Consider the following 19,663-nt stretch of genomic DNA (forward strand, 5'->3'; position numbering starts at 1 on the left):
TACTTTCTAAACTTTAACCTTTAGGGGCCAGTGCCCAGTTTAAAAATCAATTGAACTAATATAAACATGAGTAAATTATCAATGGGAAAGTAAATTGGACTTACAAAACTAATTTGTAACTTTCAAAAATGTTATCTGTTGGGTGAATCCAAGAGGCTTCCCCAGAAGTAAAACTCTCTAGGACCTCAACTCAATACCTGATACCTGGTTCCCACTTGCCTGGCTTATAAGAGGGGCCCAGTAAATGTTGCTAAAATGTAATTAAAAGAAAAAAATTTATTTTGATAGTTGTTTTAAGTAACGCACAGACTATCAAAATGTATTTATTTTACACCTGTTGTAGTATGCTAGGATTATAAATATTCTACAATTAATTTTAAAGGACAATCACAATTTTAGTTTCTCCATTGAACTTTATTTTGCTTCATTCATATATGTATTCAGTGAGTCTTCCCTCTTACCCAAGTCTCTCCATAAATGTCTTCATTATTTTACTGACTTGATGAATTCCCAGTTCCAAATGACGCTTCAAGTCATATATCTAGTTTAAAACTCCTGCAGTAAAATAACATTTCTAGACAGAATTCTGAATTCAACGAAATGTGTTTCTTTCTCTATAATACATTGTCTGTGTTATCTTCATTCTTGGAAGAGATTTGAGTAGAAGGATTGTATATGCTTCTTTTTATGGGATGCTATGAATATGAATACTTATTTAACAAACCAAATTATATTTCTCTCATTCCCCAAACTTTAGAAAGTTTTATGATTTCAGTTGATGGCACACACTAGAATTTGTGTAGAAGTTACAAGGAAATGGAGCTGCACTTGAGAGTTGCACCTTCATCTTGGGTTCAGCAGTGTCCTTAGAGTGAAAAGAGGGTGGAGGAGTTCTAACTGCATTCCAAGACCAAGTGATATTTTGTTCAAAAACTATCAAGGACAGACTTCTCTGCTTTTAATACTAGCTTTTTGATCAGAGGGCTCATGGGGTGCAACATGTACACCAACTTGCTGCCTTGTAAACTTGATCCTTTGTAAATCTGTGACATTTTTCCTTGTTACAACAGTTTTATATTCTCATGTATATAAATACTGCCTTTGACAGGATAAGAGACTAGTGCCATGAATATTCCTTTAGCAGTGGTAAAAACTCTGCAATAAAGCTTTGACGTTTTAAGATGACAATCAAATGGTCCAACAAAGGGCAGGAGAAGCTAAAGTAAAAACCTTCACAGATGAATGGTTTTATTTCACATCAACTCTATGGTCTTAATGCTGCCTATCGGAGGCACATTTTTGCATCAGCCACATGAATTGGTGAACTTTAGTGTATATGGATCATAAAGTATTTCTTCACTTGAAGGTCATCTGTGGCTAAGCTGTAATTTCTGCAGTTCTGTGAAAATTAGCACTCTCTATCAACCTTGTCATTTGAATTGGGGATCTTTATGTAGATGTCTGATGCTTCTATTTCACTGCTGCTTTCCCTCTGCTATAGTGCTTAAAACAAATGGTGTCTGAGATTCACTCTAATCTAGTTTTGTGGTTTAATTTACGTGTGGGTGCCTTGGTTTTGTGGGTTTTGCTTTCCACAAAAAGATGTAATAGAATCTGATCTCACAGGCATTACCTTCTACACCCAAGGGCTTTTTCCCTCCCTTGTCACTTTTTCCCTATTAGCAGACATCATTTTACTTCGGGATTATTTGATTTGGTGTGATAAATGGATTAAGATCAAAATTAGCATCAAAATAATTATGGCAACTTGAAAAGACATCCATTGGGGGAACACTGTAAACACTCCAACTTCATAATGATAGGATACAGACATTTTGAGAAAAAGCTATTGTACAGAGGCACTGATGACAGGTTTTACTTCTGAGTTAGTTATTGTAAAAGCTCACATAGCTCTTATTTATTTTGGATCAGGAGATCATGTTTTAGAAGAAAGCATTTCATGGAAGTAAAATGGCATCAAAACTATTGCTTACTTTGAAAACATATTTTTGCCATTTGGCATTTTCTAGAAAATTGTATCCTTTATACACATGCAGTATGATTTCTGTCCTTCTCATACATTAGCAGGATTCAGTAGCAGACTTTCTATTAACTACAGTTGGCCTTTGAATAACACAGGTTTGAACTGCTCAGGTCCACTTATATTTTCTTCTGCCTCTGCCACCCCTCAGACAACAAGACCAACCTCTCTTCCTCTTCCTCCTCCTCCTCCTTCCTCAGCCTACTCAGAGTAAGATGACGACAATGAAGACCTTTATGATGATCCACTTCCACTTAATGAATAGTAAATATATTTTCTCTTTTTGGGGGGGCAGGGGGGCGGAGACAAAGTCTCGCTGTGTTACCCAGGCTGGAGTGTGGTGGCGTGATCTCAGCTCACTGCAACCTCCGCCTCCCAGATTCAAGCAGTTCTCCTGCCGGAGCCTCCCAAGTAGCTGAGACTACAGGCGCACGCCGCCACGCCTGGCTAACTTTTTGTATTTCTAGTAGTGACAGAGTTTCACCGTGTTGCCCAGGTTGGTCTCAAACTCCTAAGCTCAGGCAGTTTGCCTGCCTCAGCCTCCCAAAGTTCTGGGATTACTGGCATGAGCCACCACACCAGCCTGGGATTTTCTTAATAACATTTTCCTGTCTCTAACTTACTTTATTGTAAGAGTAGAGTGTATCATACATCTAACATACAAAATTTGTGTTAATTGTTATCAGCAAGGCTTCCAGTCAACAGGAGGCTATTTGTTAAAGTTTTAGGGCAGTCAAAAGTTATACTCAGATTTTCAGCTGCATGGGGTGGAGGGTCAGGGTCTTTAACCCCTGGCATTATTCAAGGGTCCACTGTAGTTTACTCAAAATAAAGGCTAAGGTATCTGTACACCCTTCAGATAATTCCTTTGAGCATCTCAGTGGTTTCATCTCATTATTTATAAAGATTGACTTGAGATTTTCCCCACAAGGCCTTTGAGCTCAGATTCTATTGTGTGTTTTTTGTGGAAAGCAAAAACCATAAACTTAAGGCACCCACAAGTAAATTATAATTTTTAATATGAGCAATACCAGTAACATTAACAGTAGTAAATATAGCAGTTAACAGATATGAGATGCTTGCTATGCACTTCACCCCCTTTTAAGCATTTACTTGGATTTCTCACTGAATCCTTACAGCCTCTTGGTCTAGATGAGGCAGTGCATGGCAGGTGTAGCCATGCCTTTGCTCTCCTAACCAAGGGCCCTTCTACTAAAGCATGCTCTTTAGTTATCCAAACAGTCTCTGTAGTGGGCCAAATGTTAATGCCTCTCCAAAAGGTGAACATGGTAAGACAAGATGAGGGCATTTTCATACTCCTCTCTTCAGCTGGGAGTACGTTTGAAGCAAAGCAGAATGAAAACATTTCCCTTAAAGAAATAGGCTCAGTGAAGACTCCCTCATTCCAGGATGTGAGAGTGCCTAGCGTCAGGTTACCTAGCTTCCCTGTCTTTGTTTCCAGCTCCTCGGGGTAGCCTCTCCCTTACCCATGCAGAGGCAGATTCTGGTCATCACCAGGACATTTATCACAGCTCAGGTGTCCTGCTTGTGCTTGCCAAGGCCCTGCTGGACAGCAGGCACTCCTTGCAGCACAGCCCCATGAAGGGTTTTGGCTCAGCTCTCTTGTCTCTCAGGATTCCACCTCAGAATTTTATAATCACATCAGCTGTAGCTCACAGCATAATGAGATCTGTGGATGACCTTATCACCACCAGGCTTCCATCAGAGCCCATGCCTGATGGTCACTGGCAGACTAAAGGAGAGAAAAAAAAATAGGCATAGGTAATTTTTACATATTCATGACAGATGCCCCCCATTCAGCATTCTTATAAAAATACGATCCTACTGAAACTCATTTTTAATGGTGACCCTGAAAATCCAAAATGGGGATCTTGCTTCTCCCCTCCATGTGGTCTCTGGGTTACAAGGAACATGTGAAATGATCCCTGCATGGCAGAGCAGCCTGTTACCATGGAGACAGCTTACTACTTTCCCAGCCCTCTGGCTAGTTCCAGCAACGTTAACTCCATACCAGTTTTAAAGAAATGAAAAGAAGTCTAAGGTTAATATCTAGCTTTTTAAAAGTTATAATTATTGAAAAAAGCACTCAAGTTACAAACAGACTCTTCTCATCTGGAAAGGATTACATTTAATATTATTAATAATAGTACTTCATGTAAGCAGACTAACCACTGCTAAAAGACTCACATTCTGTTGCTGTTAATTGAGCCTTCCTTTTTCATATTTTACTTTCAGGCTTGGTATTACACTCATCTGGAGGAAAATAATTTTATTTATTCATACTTTGCTGTTTATGTATTATTTTTGTCTTTTAAATCTCAACATCCTCATGGAGACATGCTATATTTTTCTTACTTATTTTTTTAATTTTACTCTAAGTTCTGGGATACATGTGCAGAATGTGCGGGTTTGTTACATAGGTATACATGTGCCATGGTGGTTTGCTGCACCCATCAACCCGTCATCTACATTAGGTATTTCTCCTAATGCTATTCCTTCCCTAACCCCCTACCCCCCGACAGGCCATGGTGTGTGATATTCCCCTCCCTGTGTCCATGTGTTCTCATTGTTCAGCTCCCACTTATGAGCGAGAACATGCGGTGTTTGGTTTTCTGTTTTTGTGTTAGTTCACTGAGATTGATAGTTTCTAGCTTCATCCATGTCCCTGCAAAGGACATGAACTCATCCTTTTTTATGACTACATAGTATTCAATGGTGTACATATGTCACATTTTCTTTATCCAGTCTATCATTGATGGGTATTTGGGTTGGTTCCAAGTCTTTGCTATTGTGAACATGGTTGCAACACACATAATATGTGCATGTGTCTTTATAGTAGAATGATTTATAATCTTTTGGGTATATACCCAGTAATGGGATTGCCGGGTCAGATGGTATTTCTGGTTCTAGATCCTTAAGGAATCGCCACACTGTCTTCCACAATGGTTAAACTAATATACACTCCCGCCAACAGTGTAAAAGCATTCCTATTTCTCCACATCCTCTCTAGTATCTATTGTTTCCTGATTTTTAAATGATCGCCATTCTAACTGGCATGGGATGGTATCTCATCGTGGTTTTGTTTTGCATTTCTCTAATGATGAGGGATGATGAACTTTCCTTCATATGTTTTTTGGCTGCATAAATGTCTTCTTTTGAGAATTGTCTGTTCATATCCTTTGCCCACTTTTTGATGGGGTCGTTTGTGGGTTTTTTTGGTAAATTTGTTTAAGTTCCTTGTCGATTCTGGATATTAGCCCTTCGTCAGATGGATAGATTGCAAAAGTTTTCTCCCATTCTGTAGGTTGCCTGTTAACTCTGATGATAGTTTCTTTTGCTATGCAGAAGCTCTTTAGTTTAATTAGATCCCATTCGTCAATTTGGCTTTCATTGCTGTTGCTTTTGGTGTTTTAGTCATGAAGTCCTTGCCCATGCCTATGTCCTAAATGGTGTTGCTTAGGTTTTCTTCTAGGGTTTTTATGGTGTTAGGTCTTACATTTAAGTCTTTAATCCATCTTGAGTTAATTTTTTATAAGGTGTAAGGAAGGGGTCCAGTTTCAGTTTTCTGCATATGGCTAGCCAGTTTTCCCAACACCATTTATTAAATGGGGAATATTTCTCCATTGCTTATTTTTGTCAGGCTTGCCAAAAATCAGATGGCTGTAGATGTGTGGTGTTATTTCTGAGGCCTGTGTTCTGTTCCATTGGTCTATATATCTGTTTTGATGCCAGTACCATGCTGTTTTGGTTACTGTAGCCTTGTAGTATAGTTTGAAGTCAGCTAGCATGATGCCTCCAGCTTTGTTCTTTTTGTTTAGAATTGTCTTGGCTATGCGGGCTCTTTTTTGGTTCCGTATGAAATTTACAGTAGTTTTTTCTAATTCTGTGAAGAAAATCAATGGTAGCTTGATGGGGATAGCATTGAATCTATAAGTTACTTTGGGCTGTATGGCCATTTTCACGATATTGATTCTTCCTATCCACGAGCATGGAATGTTTTTCCATTTGTTTGTGCCCTCTCTTATTTCCTTGAGCAATGGTTCGTAGTTCTCCTTGAAGAGGTCCTTCACAGCCCTTGTAAGTTGTATTCCTAGGTATTTTATTCTCTTTATAGCGATTGTGAATGGGAGTTCACTCATGATTTGGCTCTCTGTTTGTCTATTATTGGTGTATAGGAATGCTTATGATTTTTACACATTGATTTTGTATTCTGAGACTTTGCTGAAGTGGCTTATCATCTTAAGGAGATTTTGGGCTGAGACGATGGTGTTTTCTAAATATACAATCATGTCATCTGCAAACAGAGACAATTTGACTTCCTCTCTTCCTATTTCAATACCCTTTATTTCTTTCTCTTGCCTGATTGCCCTGGCCAGAACTTCCAACACTATGTCGAATAAGAGTGGTGAGAGAGGGCATCCTTGTCTTGTGCAGGTTTTCAAAGGGAATGCTTCCAGTTTTTGCCCATTCAGTATGATATTGACTGTGGGTTTTTCATAAATAGCTCTTATTATTTTGAGATACGTTCCACCAATACCTACTTTATTGAGAGTTTTTAGCATGAAGGGGTGTTGAATTTTGTCAAAGGCCTTTTCTGCATCTATCGAGATAATCATGTGGTTTTTGTCATTGGTTCTATTTAGGTGATGGATTATGTTTGTTGATTTGCATATGTTGAACCGGCCTTGCATCACAGGGATGAAGCCTACCTGATCGTGATGGATAAGCTTTTTGATGTGCTGCTAGATTCGGTTTGCCAGTATTTTATTGAGGCTTTTCACATCGATGTTCGTCAGGGATATTGGCCTGAAATTTTCTTTTTTGGTTGTGTCTCCGCCAGGTTTTGGTATGAGGATGATGCTGGCCTCATAAAATGAGTTAGGGAGGATTCCCTCTTTTTCTGTTGTTTGGAATAGTTTCACAAGGAATGGTACCAGTTCCTCTTTGTAGCTCTGGTAGAATTCGGCTATGAATCCATCTTGTCTTGGACTTTTTTTGGTTGGTAGGCTATTAATTACTGCCTCAGTTTCAGAACTTGTTAATGTTTCTATTCAGCGATTCGATTTCTTCATGGTATAGACTTGGGAGGGTGTATGTGTCCAGAAATATATCCATTTCTTTTAGATTTTCTTGTTTATTTGCATAGAGGTGTTTATAGTATTCTCTGATGGTAGTTTGTATTTTTGTGGGATCGGTGGTGATATCCCCTTTATCATTTTTTTATTGCATCTATTTGATTCTTCTCTCCTTTATTAGTCTGGCTAGTGGTCTATCTATTTTGTTGATCTTTCTAAAAACCAGCTCCTGGATTTACTGATTTTTTTGGAAGGGTTTTTCGTGCCTCTGTCTCCTTCAGTTCTGTCTGATCTTATTTTTTGTCTTCTGCTAGCTTTCAAATTAGTTCGCTCTTGCTTCTCTAGTTCTTTTAATTGTGATGTTAGGGTGTCGATTTTAGATCTTTCCTGCTTTCTCTTGTGGGCATTTAGTGCTATAAATTTCCCTCTAAACACTGCTTTAGCTGTGTCCCAGATATTCTGGCACGTTGTGTCTTTTTTCTCATTGGTTTCAAAGAACATCTTTATTTCTGCCTTGACTTCGTTATTTTTCTAGTAGTCATTCAGGAGCAGGTTGTTTGGTTTCCATGTAGTTGTGTGGTTTTGAGTGAGTTTCTTAATCCTAAGTTCTAATTTGATTTCACTGTGGTCTGAGAGACTGTTTGATATGATTTCCATTCTTTTGCATTTGCTGAGGAGTGTTTTACTTCCAATTATGTGGGCAGTTTTACAGTAAGTGTGATGTGGTGCTGAGAAGGGTGTATATTCTGTTGATTTGGGGTGGAGAGTTCTGTAGCTGTCTATTAGGTCTGCTTGGTCCAGAGCTGAGTTCAAGTCCTGAATATCCTTGTTGATTTTCTGTCTCGTTGATCTGTCTCATATTGACAGTGGGATGTTAAAGTCTCCCACTATTATTGTGTGGGAGTCTAAGTCTCTTTGTAGGTCTCTAAGGATTTGCTTTATGAATCTGGGTGCTCCTGTATTGGGTGCATATATATTTAGGATAGTTAGCTCTTCTTGTTGCATTGATCCCTTTACCATTATGTAGTGGCCTTCTTTGTCTCTTTTGATCTTTGTTGACTTAAACTCTGTTTTATCAGAGACTAGGATTGCAACCCCTGCTTTTATTTGCTTTCCATTTGCTTGGTAAATATTTCTCCCATCCCTTTATTTTGAGCCTATGTGTGTCCTTGAACATGACATGGGTCTCCTGAGTACAGCATACCAATGGTCTTGACTCTTTTTTTTGAGACAGAGTTTTGCTCTTTCACCCAGGCTGGAGTGCAGTGGCGCAATGTCTTCTCATTGCAACCTCCACCTTCCGGTTTCAAGCAATTCTCCTGCCTCAGTCTCCCGAGTAGCTGGGATTACAGGCACCTGCCACCACACCCGGCTAATTTTTGTATTTTTAGTAGTGACAGGGTTTCACCATGTGTTGGCCAGGCTGGTCTCGAACTCCTGACCTCGTGATCCACCTGCCTCCGCCTCCCAAAGTGTTGAGATTATAGGTGTGAGCCACCGCGACCAGCCGGGTCTTGACTCTATCCAATTTGCCAGTCTGTGTCTTTTAATTGGGGCATTTAGCCCGTTTACATTTAAGGTTAATATTGTTATGCGTGAATTTGATCCTGTCATTATGATGCTAGCTGGTTATTTTGCCTGTTAGTTTATGCAGTTTCTTCCTAGTGTTGATGGTCCTTACAATTTGGTATGTTTTTGCAGTTGCTGGTACTGGTTGTTCCTTTCCATGTTTAGTGCTTCCTTCAGGAGCTCTTGTAAGGCAAGCCTGGTGGTGACAGAATCTCTCAGCATTTGCTTGTCTGTAAAGGATTTTATTTCTCCTTTGCTTATGATGTTTAGTTTGGTTGGATATGAAATTCTGGGTTGAAAAATCTTCTCTCTTAGAATGTTGAATATTGGCCCCCAGTCTCTTCTGGCTTGTAGGGTTTCTGCAGAGAGATCTGCTGTTAGTCTGATGGGCTTCCCTTTGTGGGTAACCCGACCTTTCTCTCTGGCTGCCCTTATCATTTTTTCCTTCATTTCAACCTTGGTGAATCTGACGATTATGTGTCTTGAGGTTGCTCTTCTCGAGGAGTATCTTCGTGGTGTTCACTGTATTTCCTGAATTTGAATGTTGGCCTGCCTTGCTGGGTTGGGGAAGTTTTCCTGCATAATACCCCTAAGAGTGTTTTCCAACTTGGTTCCATTTTCCCCATCACTTTCAGGTACACCAATCAGACATAGACTTGGTCTTTTCACATAGTCCCATATTTGTTGGAGGCTTTGTTCGTTCCTTTTCATTCTTTTTTCTCTAATCTTGTCTTCACGCTTTATTTCATTAAGTTAAACATCAGTCTCTGATATCCTTTATTCTGTTTGATTGATTTGGCTATTGATACTTGTGTATGCTTCACAAAGTTGTCATGCTGTGTTTTTCAGCTCCATCAGGTCATTTATATTTTTCTCTAAACTGGTTATTTTAGTTATCAATTCGCCTAACCTTTTTTCAAGGTTCTTAGCTTCCTTGCATTGGGTTAGAACATGCTCCTTTAGCTTGGAGGAGTTTGTTATTACCCACCTTCTGAAGACTACTTCTGTCAATTCATCAAACTCATCCTCCGTCCAGTTTTGTTTCCTTGCTGGCGAGGAGTTGTGATCCTTTGGAGGAGAAGAGGCGTTCTGGTTTTTGGAATTTTCAGCCTTTTTCAGCTGGTTTCTCCCCGTCTTCATGGATTTATCTACCTTTGGTCTTTGATGTTGGTGACCTTTGGATGGGGTTTTGGTATGGACGTCCTTTTTGTTGATGTTGACGCTGTTCTTTTCTGTTTGTTAGTTTTCCCTTTTCTGTTTGTTAGTTTTCCTTCTAACAGTCAGGCCCCTCTGCTACAGGTCTGCTGGAGGTCCGTTCCAGACCCTGTTTGCATGGGTATCACCAGCAGAGGCTGCAGAACAGCAAAGATTGCTGCCTGTTCCTTTCTCTGGAAGCTTTGTCCCAGAGGGGCATCCGCCAGATGCCAGCTGGAGCTCTCCTGTATGAGGTCCTGACTGTCTCCCAGTCAGGAGGCACGGGGGTCAGGGACCCACTTGAGGGGGCAGTCTGTCCCTTAGCAGAGCTCAAGCTCTGTGCGGGGAGATCCACTGCTCTATTCAGAGCCAGCAGGCAGGAATGTTTAAGTCTGCTGAAGCTGCACCCACAGCCACCCCTTCCCCCACGTGTTCTGTCCCAGGGAGATGGGAGTTTTATCTGTAAGCCCCTGACTGGGGCTGCTGCCTTTCTTTCAGAGATGCCCTGCCCAGAGAGGAGGAATCTAGAGATGCAGTCTGGCTACAGCGGCTTTCTCTGGCTGCAGTGGGCTCCACCCAGTTCGAACTTCCTGGCGGCTTTGTTTATGCTGTGAGGGGAAAACTGCTTACTCACGCTTCAGTAATGGCAGATGCCCCTCTCCCAACCAAGCTCGAGTGTCCCGGGTGGACTTCAGACTGTTGTGCTGGCTGCAAGAATTTCAAGCCAGTGGATCTTAGCTTGCTGGGTTCCTTGGGGGTGGGATCCATTGAGGTAGACCACTTGGCTCCCTGGCTTCAGCCCCGTTTCCAGGGGAGTGAACGGTTCTGTCTTGCTGGCGTTCCAGGCACCACTGGGGTATGAAAAGAAACCCCTGAAGCTAGCTCGATGTCTGCCCAAACGGCTGCCCAGTTTTGTGCAGGAAACCAGGACCCTGGTGGCATAGGCACCAGAAGGAATCTCCTGTTCTGAGGGTTGTGAAGACTGTGGGAAAAGTGTAGTATCTCGGCTGGAATGCATAGCCCCTCACGGCTTCCCTTGGCTAGGGGAGGGAGTTCCCTGGCTCCTTGCACTTCCCGGATGAGGCGACGCCCAACCCTGCTTCTGCTCGCCCTCCGTGGTCTGCACCCACTGTCTAACCAGTCCTAATGAGATGAGCTAGGTACCTCAGTTGGAGATGCAGAAATCACCCACCTTCTGCATTGATCTTGCTGGGAGCTGCAGACCAGAGCTGTTCCTATTCAGCCATCTTGCCAGCCCTTTGACTTGCTATATTTTTCATGCCGACTGTCCCTGTGCAGACAGGATACATTCTTGTTCACTCTTCCCTGTTGATAGGAGGTTTTGTAGCTTTTGTGTGCAGTGTTTCTATTCCTGCTGATTTCTTAGTTGAAAACTGGTGTAATACCTCAAGGGATGTAGACAAATACTCAAGGTTATTTTATAATAAACTGTGATGTACTTAAATATTTAAATGTAGTTTTAAGAAAAATGAATGCAGGTTGAGCATCCCCAATCTGAAAATCCAAAATCCTAAATGCTTCAAAATCTGAAACTTGATGAGCACCCAAATGCCGCTCAAAGGCAATGCTCATTATAAGTATAATGAAACTATTCCAAAATTAAAAAAAAAAAATCAAAATCCAAAACACTTCTGGTCCCACACGTTTCAGATAAGTGATACTCAACCTGCATTTAATTATTTAAACTGTATTAAACTGTATTTATTATAGTTTAAAAATTAAACACGTTTAACTTCAGCATATAAGTAATTTCAGTATATAAATAAATTTTTGGAACTGAGAAAAGTAAGCTTATCTATTCAGTCTGTTGGGGTCTTGCTTAATACATACCTCAGTTCTGATCTCTCCTGTCCCATCTGGGCAGATTTAGTACTCTCATATAGCACATTAATTTGCAGATACTTATTGTTATTTCATACCAATGTTAAGATTTTTAAATAGATATACGGATATGAATACTGTATGTATATCAAACTGTGTTGTCATTCCTTTTAGAGTAGATCTCACCTATGTCTTTTTTAGGTATTTTATTACAGTATTTCTTAATGTGCATTTTCTACTATGTGGCCTATTGTATTCTACCTAAAGGGCTTGATGAAGGCTCTGTGTTTTATGTGCTTGATTTCATTTTAAAGATTTTTATTGATTTCAGTCACTCTCTTCAGTCTCTCCTTACCAACTGCGGGCTCAGCATCCAGAAACACCACGTGTTTGTTCTAGGGTTCCCATATATCCTGTCCATTTGCCCACTCTTTCTGCCTCCTCCCAAGCCATTTCTCAGTACTGTCTGGCCAGACCTCTCCTCGTCTAATCACTCTCCCTGTCCCTTTCTTTTCTCTTGTAACTTAGATTGTAGGGAAATCTTTTGGAAATCAGAGACTGTAAACTCTGGTCTTCTGGTTCTGTGTAATATACAGTGTAAGTATTAATATATTTCACAAACTATTAACACTGAAATGGCACTTCCCTGGAGTTAATCTGTTGCTTCCTTTAGATTTTGAAGAAAAAAAAAAGTCATGGACTCAGTTTGGGGTACTGGAGTTATTCCCATCAGATACATTCTGAAGCTGGGTGGGCTCCTTCAAAGAGAGCAAGGGTGGTGTATTTTGGTTTTGTTCTCAATTGACTATGTTTCCTATTGTATAAGTTTTCTAGGCTGCTCTAGCAAAATGCCACAGACTGGGTGGTTGAGACAACAGAAATGTTTTGTCTCACAGCGCTGGAGACTGGAAATATGAGATAAAGGTATCAGCAGGGCTGGTTCCTTCTGGGGGCTCTGAGGGAGAATCTGTTCCATGCCTCTCCCAGCTTCTGCTGGTTTGCTGGCCATCTTTGGTGTTCCTTGGCTTATAAGAGTGTCATCTCCATCTCTGCCTTCATCTTCACATAGTGTTATCCCTGTGTCTGTGTCCAAATTGCCCCTTTTTATAAGGACACCAGTCTTATTGGATGAGGGGCCCAGCCTACTCCAGAATGACCTCCTGTTAACTCATTAAATCTGTAAAGACCCTATTTGCAAATGGAGAATGTTATAGTACAATGCATTCTGAGGTATTGGAGGTTAGAACTTACACGAATGAATTTTGGAAGACCCAATTCAACCCATAACACATACCATTGCAATAAAACTGGTTTTCTGGCCGGGCGCGGTGGCTCACGCCTGTAATCCCAGCACTTCGGGAGGCCGCGGCGGGTGGATCACGAGGTCAGGAGATCGAGACCATCCTGGCTAACACAGTGAAATCCCGTCTCTACTAAAAATAGAAAAAAAAAAAATTAGCTGGGCATGGTCGTGGGCACCTGTAATCTCAGCTACTAGGGAGGCTGAGGCAGGAGAATGGCGTAAACCTGGGAGACGGAGCTTGCAGTGAGCCAAGATCGTGCTACGGCGCTCCAGCCTGGGTGACAGAGTGAGACTCCATCTCAAAAAAAAAAAAAAAAAAAAACCTGTTTTCTATTCCAAGTCTATTTACTGATTTTACAATAAGCAGTGATTTTGTAAATCTGTAATTTTGATCTTGTGTTTGGATCAAAATATAGTACAAATGAAACACAATTGGTGTGAGTGCATTTAATAAATGAAGTCTTGACCATTTGTGTGTTGCCAAGCTCCAAAAAGCAGTCTGATCATTCATGTACTTGCAGGGTCCATTTATTTCTAATCATCCTAGCTTAACTTCATTTAAAGAATAAATTAATCATTTTTAAACTTATGCCAGCAGTTGTTATTCCCAGATGGCAGGTGAACTCTCTAAACATTTTTTTAAAGCTTTTCATCAAATAGTAATTCCATTTTAACCCAAAAATAGCTTTTTGTTTTCTTTCTTAAAACATGACCATGATGCATCGTCAATCAAAATAAACTGAAGTATTTATTAATTACAGCTGTATTGATTTCTACTCTAAACTGACTTCCTCCGAAATCTAGTATGTTTCATGTTTCAAGAATTAATTTCTTGATGGTACTCTGCTGCACTGTAATTTAGTCATGGTGGATTGAGTCACCAGATATTAAGACAGTCATGATTGCAAATGACAGATGGCACCCAGTGGCTCACCATTGTTTGTACCTCTTGGTACCCATTTCTCTGAAGCTACAAGTACAGCCATGAGGCAGTGATAACTGTCTTAGTTGGAGTCTCAGAGCTCATGTTTCATTTATTCCCAAGGCAAGGCACTAAAAAGCCATAGTTGGAGCTGGAGCACTTGCCAACTTGTATTTCTGCCATTTAAAAGGTGCTCAGTTCCTACATCTAAAATTTGAAGGGAAAGGAAATCTTCCATATGAATGCCACTTTTCGTTATTTTCCAGACCATCACATCTTACTTTTCCTTTCATTCAACAATGATAACTTATTCGCCAACACTTTTCAAGAATGTGTTTACATGAAAGCAGAGCAAGCATGTTAAGAGACCCAGACTGCAAATAACTTTGGAACGATTTCAGTGTAATTCAGAGTGAGTCATCCTGCCTCAGTTACAGAATGAGCAGCTCTGATTGACAGAACTTGGAAAAGCTAACACAGAGCAGCAAAGGGTATTCCCCAAACCTTAATTTATTTCTGTTTGAGAGCAAAAATATTGGGAAATTATCCATCTACAGCTTACCTTTTCTTACTGTGTAATTTGATTTTAATGCTAGAGGATTTACCATTTACATAATTTGATCTTCAATGAAATTACTCCTTATGTCCGACTTTTGGTTCAGATTATATCTAAATTAAGAGATTAATAATTATTTTTAAATGTAGTGAACTAGCGTAGATCAGATGGTATGATTCCTGACTACGAAAAGGAATTTATTTGGGCAAGGATTACTAGTATGTCTATTGCTTTTGTTGCGTAAATGAATTGATTTCCACCTACGCCATAACAGTGTATCTCACATGCAACAACTAAGCTGGAGTTGCAGGAGCTTTCTTGTCTGCCACTGCCCTCAGCCTCCATTCTCCCTTCCTGGTGCCCCAGTACAGCTTCTCTTCTCCTTTTTCATAGTTTCCAGTGGGAGCATCTCCACTTCCCTTCTTTTTGAGGGTCCTGGTTATCTTCACTTCCACACAGCCCACAAACTTCTCACTTGTATCTCTCCTGCTACAGTAGCCATGCCATAAACCAGGATGGATACTGATCAGTTACTCAGGCTAGAAACTTCAAAGCCATGAAACAGGTTCAAGAAGAGAGTACTACAATTAGACTTACGCTTTAGAAAAGTCAGTCTTTTACCTGAGCAGTATTATATAGTACAATGCTTGTTACGAAAAAAAAAAAAAAAGGCCAATTGAATTAAACAGCTTTGCAAGGCAGAACAAACTCCTATTTTGTTTAAAATTTGCTGAACTTTGTAAGGGGGTACAGGAAGGTTTATGCATTTGGGTCAATGAATGCAATATGTACAGAAGGGCATGTATTTATTTATTTATTTATTTATTATTATTACACTTTAAGTTTTAGGGTACATGTGCACAATGTGCAGATTAGTTACATATGTATACATGTGCCATGCTGGTGCGCTGCACCCACTAACTCGTCATCTAGCATTAGGTATATCTCCCAATGCTATCCCTCCCCCTTCCCTCCACCCCACAACAGTCCCCAGAATATGATGTTCCCCTTCCTGTGTCCATGTGTTCTCATTGTTCAATTCCCACCTATGAGTGAGAATATGCGGTGTTTGGTTTTTTGTTCTTGCGATAGTTTACTGAGAATGATGATTTCCAATTTCATCCATGTCCCTACAAAGGACATGAACTCATCATTTTTTATGTGTTTCTATAAGCAAACATTCATGTCTCTTCCCAGACATATCAGTCAACCTTGATAATAAATTGCAATCATTTTTACTACTTTAACCCCTTCCAGGAGGTGTAAGGTATAATAGTTAGTCCTAATAGTTTTACATTTCCGGCACATCCTGTTTTCTAACCTGGCATTCCATACAGCATATGTGAATATGAATAAGGATTCAAGTGAACTTCATGTCCCTCGGAATCTAATTTGGGCAACAACCATTTCTAGAAGGCCCCTTCTCCTCCTGCCTCCCACAGCCCCACACTGTTCATTTAATGACTTTTTTTGAAGTTCACATAGTGCTGTCTGCTAATTGTGACACATTGTTGATTACACTCTAATCTAATTGTCTGGGTGCCTTGCCCAGCTAGCGCACAGTCCCATAGTAGCTGGAACTCTGTCATTCTTTCATTCACTTCTCATTGCCTTGAGAGCAGGGCTTACCTATTATGTATGTTATGTATTTGCCAAATGAGTGAATAAAAGACTAAGGAGATATTTTAACTCTTTATTCAGCACCCTATCTTTTGCTTCTCTGCATACCCATATTTCATGCTTTGATTTTTCTGCAACTCTAGTCTTTAAAGATTTACCTGTCAACTTAAGAAACACATTGATTGGATAAGATGTTTCCTGGCAATGTAATATGGAATCATGTGGTTGAAAGGGACACTATAGTTCCACCTGTTCTTCTCCAAGAATTGCAACAAAGCATTTTCAACCTCATCTGCAGCCAATTTTAAGGAAATCTAATAAAGAGGTTTGCAGAGCACCTGAGAGCTGCCAAGATCCCAAGACAAAGTAGAAAATTACCTATTGAAACTACAAATAAAAATGAAATCTAAATATATCTTTTTATATATGGGCCATTTGCTTGCTCAATCTCTTTGTACCTGGGAGTGGAGGGAAAGGCTGGGAGTAAAATGGGACTGGATTAAAAGATAGTGATTGTAGATTTTTATGACATATGAAATAAATTGTAAATATTAAAAAGTTGACCTGTAGTAACATGCTTGCAGCCATCTATGTTATTAAGACAGTACTTAACGAGTTTTGAAACAAGTACTCCTGGCAATATTACTACTATTCTTAACTTATATGTGATAGACATTTTCAAAAAGTGATCATATCTGATTGCCTTCTATGCTGTTCTTTAAATGTTTGAAATCGTGTTTTTATATATGAATACAACCAATCAGAATACAGGTACATTGCTTCAAGTACTATTTCAAAAAGTTTCTCCAATGACATGACTCAGCGATTTCTTAAAGGATAGAAAAACACTTTGTTAATGGAGAAAACCAGAAGTCCACCTTCTCTTGGAAATAAATGTTGAATTTTAACTGAGTAACTTTGCATCAGCCACATCGTATTATTGACATGTATTAGGTGGTAGATTTCTGTAGTAGCAGTTCTTTAAAGGAAAAAAAAAAAAAGGATTTCTTTTCCATTGCCTTTTTTTTTTTTTTTTTTTTTTAACAAAATGAGATATTCCTCAGATGGGTAACCTTCAGCTTTGCAGCCTGAGGGCCATACCTAGCAAGTGGAACTAGGTGCCTTGGGTCAGCATTGTCCTGTGTTAGGGGAAGGTGGTAATTTCTAAGACTTTTGCCATTTTCCTGAAATTGCTTTGGGCTCCATGATACCTAAGGTTTGAGAAAAAGCTCTGAAGCTGGATACACGCAGGTTTCATCACAGCTCTACCACTCAATATCAGGGTGCACTTGGCAAACAAGTTAATTAACTCCTGGAAACCTCAGTCTCCTCAGGATTGTGTGGATTAAATGAGAAGATAGATATAAAGCACTTAGCATATTCTGCTGTTCTGTTGGCTCAATTTTTATTGCATTTAAAAGGATAGTTGAAGTCAGGCACAGTGGCTCACATATGTAATCCCAGGTGGGGAAGATTGCTTGAGCCCTGGAGGTCAAGTTTGCATTGAGCCATGATCACACCACTACACTCTAGCCTGGGCAACAGAGTGAAACCTTGTCTGAAAATGAATGAATGAATGAATGAATTTTTGTTTTTTTTTTTTTTGTGACAGAGTCTGGCTCTGTCGCCCAGGCTGGAGTGCAGTGGTGCGATCTCGGCTCATTGCAAGCTCCGCCTCCCAGGTTCACGCCGTTCTCCTGCTTCAGCCTCCCGAATAGCTGGGACTACAGGCACCCACCACCACGCGTGGCTAATTTTTTGTATTTTTTTAGTAGAGACGGGGTTTCACCATATTAGCCAGGATGGTCTCAATCTCCTGACCTCATGATCCGCCCACCTCAGCCTCCCAAAGTGCTGGGATTACAGACATGAGCCACTGCACCCGGCCTGAATGAATTTTTTAAAAAGGATAGGTGATTTATTTTTCAGAACTTTTTAGTTTTCCTATATTCAGATGCCTTTTTCAACTTTGAATGTTTATGCAAAGCTTGGGAATCTGATTGTTGCCCCAATATAAATAAATACACTGTTGTAGTCCATTGAATTAGAACAAAAGTATCTAGTGAATTTGAATTCCATCCAATCACTACTTTTCACTTTGCATGGTTTCAATCTGCATTAATTTCAATTCTCGTATTTTAGTTAAATAAAACCAGTTCCCCAACATCACAGTTCAAATCCTAGTTACCATAGTATATTAACTGTAATTAAATAGAGTGCAAACCTCATAGTTAGGGCTTCATTCCCCAAATCACTCTGTAAATAGCAGGTGCTCATCATGATCAATGACCAATCATGCCCCTTCTTTCCATGTCTGCTGGTGATGGTTCTGTGCACATTTATTATTCAGTTTTCACACAGACAGGAAAGGTTGTCCTTGTGTTGCCTCCCCACCAAGAGTGATAACTCATGTGGAATTTTACAAAAATAGATTTAAAAGATGGAATTAGTCAACAAAGATGGAAACACAGCAGGGCAATGAAAAGTGGCAGTCAAATTAGAATCAAGCATGTGTAGAAGAAATAGCTGATGGTGGGGATGTTGACACTGCTGGTGATCTGGGAGGAGACTCTAGATAGGCCAACAGGAACCCAGGGAAGGCAGACTTATCAGCATAAATGAGGAATGGGGTTTTGACAGAAAGGACAAAGATATCCCAGAGGAAGTGATGTCATCAAAAAGCTTTACATTAAAGGAGTTCTCAGAAAGCACAAAGGATAAAATGTTGGAAGCTGACCCAAACTTACAAAGGGCAGTTAGCCAAACCATAAAAAAGATGCTCACGCCATACTGTATGCTGTGTGATTAGATGAAGTCACACACCATTCAGACTACTCCTGATACATTTTTAAAACTGAAAGACTGAAAGTCTAAAACCTCAGTGTGTTTATGTTGTCAGTTACTGTTTTATAGTGTTCATTTCCCTTCACATTTATAACTGACGATAAGCGAGTTTTAACGCTTTGACAAAAAGTTTTAAAAGGTCACAGAAGAGTCATAATTTTTGCCGTTGATTATTAAGTACTCATTGCATGGTTTTGGGTTATATGGTTATTTGTGCAGTCATAACCTCACAAAGCAGGGACTGGCGGTAGTACAAAAAGTAGTCAAACCACTACTGTTGCCATCTGGATTTTATATTACTGAAAAATTAGTTAACACATTCTCAATATTATCAATAGTTTCCTAGCCTGTTAAAGGCAATTTATGTAGTAATAGATGCCTTATTGATTACAGAACTTGACTTTCTAATATTTGCTACTTTTAATTTTCAAAAAGTCCTGAAATTAAATATTCAGACTCACATTTCTGTGGTACTTTTAGTGAAATATTTTTGCAACATTAAAGTTTTTTGTTGTTGTTGTTGTTCTTTTCATTTTAAAAGAAGGCCCACCGGGATTCTCCATCAGCAAACAGCCAACCCACTGCATTATACATAGCAAGTTTTAGTGACAGTTCTAGTCTCTTGGGCATGAGAAATACAGTCTTGTTTGCTCGTTTAAGTCAACAAGCTGTGGGA

General features: G+C 39.8%; 1 protein-coding gene across 6 annotated transcripts in view; it reads left to right on the forward strand.

Moving 5' to 3' along the window:
- Nucleotides 1-19,663, forward strand: part of FAM110B (family with sequence similarity 110 member B) — a 153,991-nt gene that overhangs the window by 93,051 nt on the left and 41,277 nt on the right. The window lies entirely within an intron of this gene.

Source organism: Pan paniscus, chromosome 7, assembly GCF_029289425.2.
Source record: "Pan paniscus chromosome 7, NHGRI_mPanPan1-v2.0_pri, whole genome shotgun sequence".
NCBI classification, from domain to species: domain Eukaryota; kingdom Metazoa; phylum Chordata; class Mammalia; order Primates; family Hominidae; genus Pan; species Pan paniscus.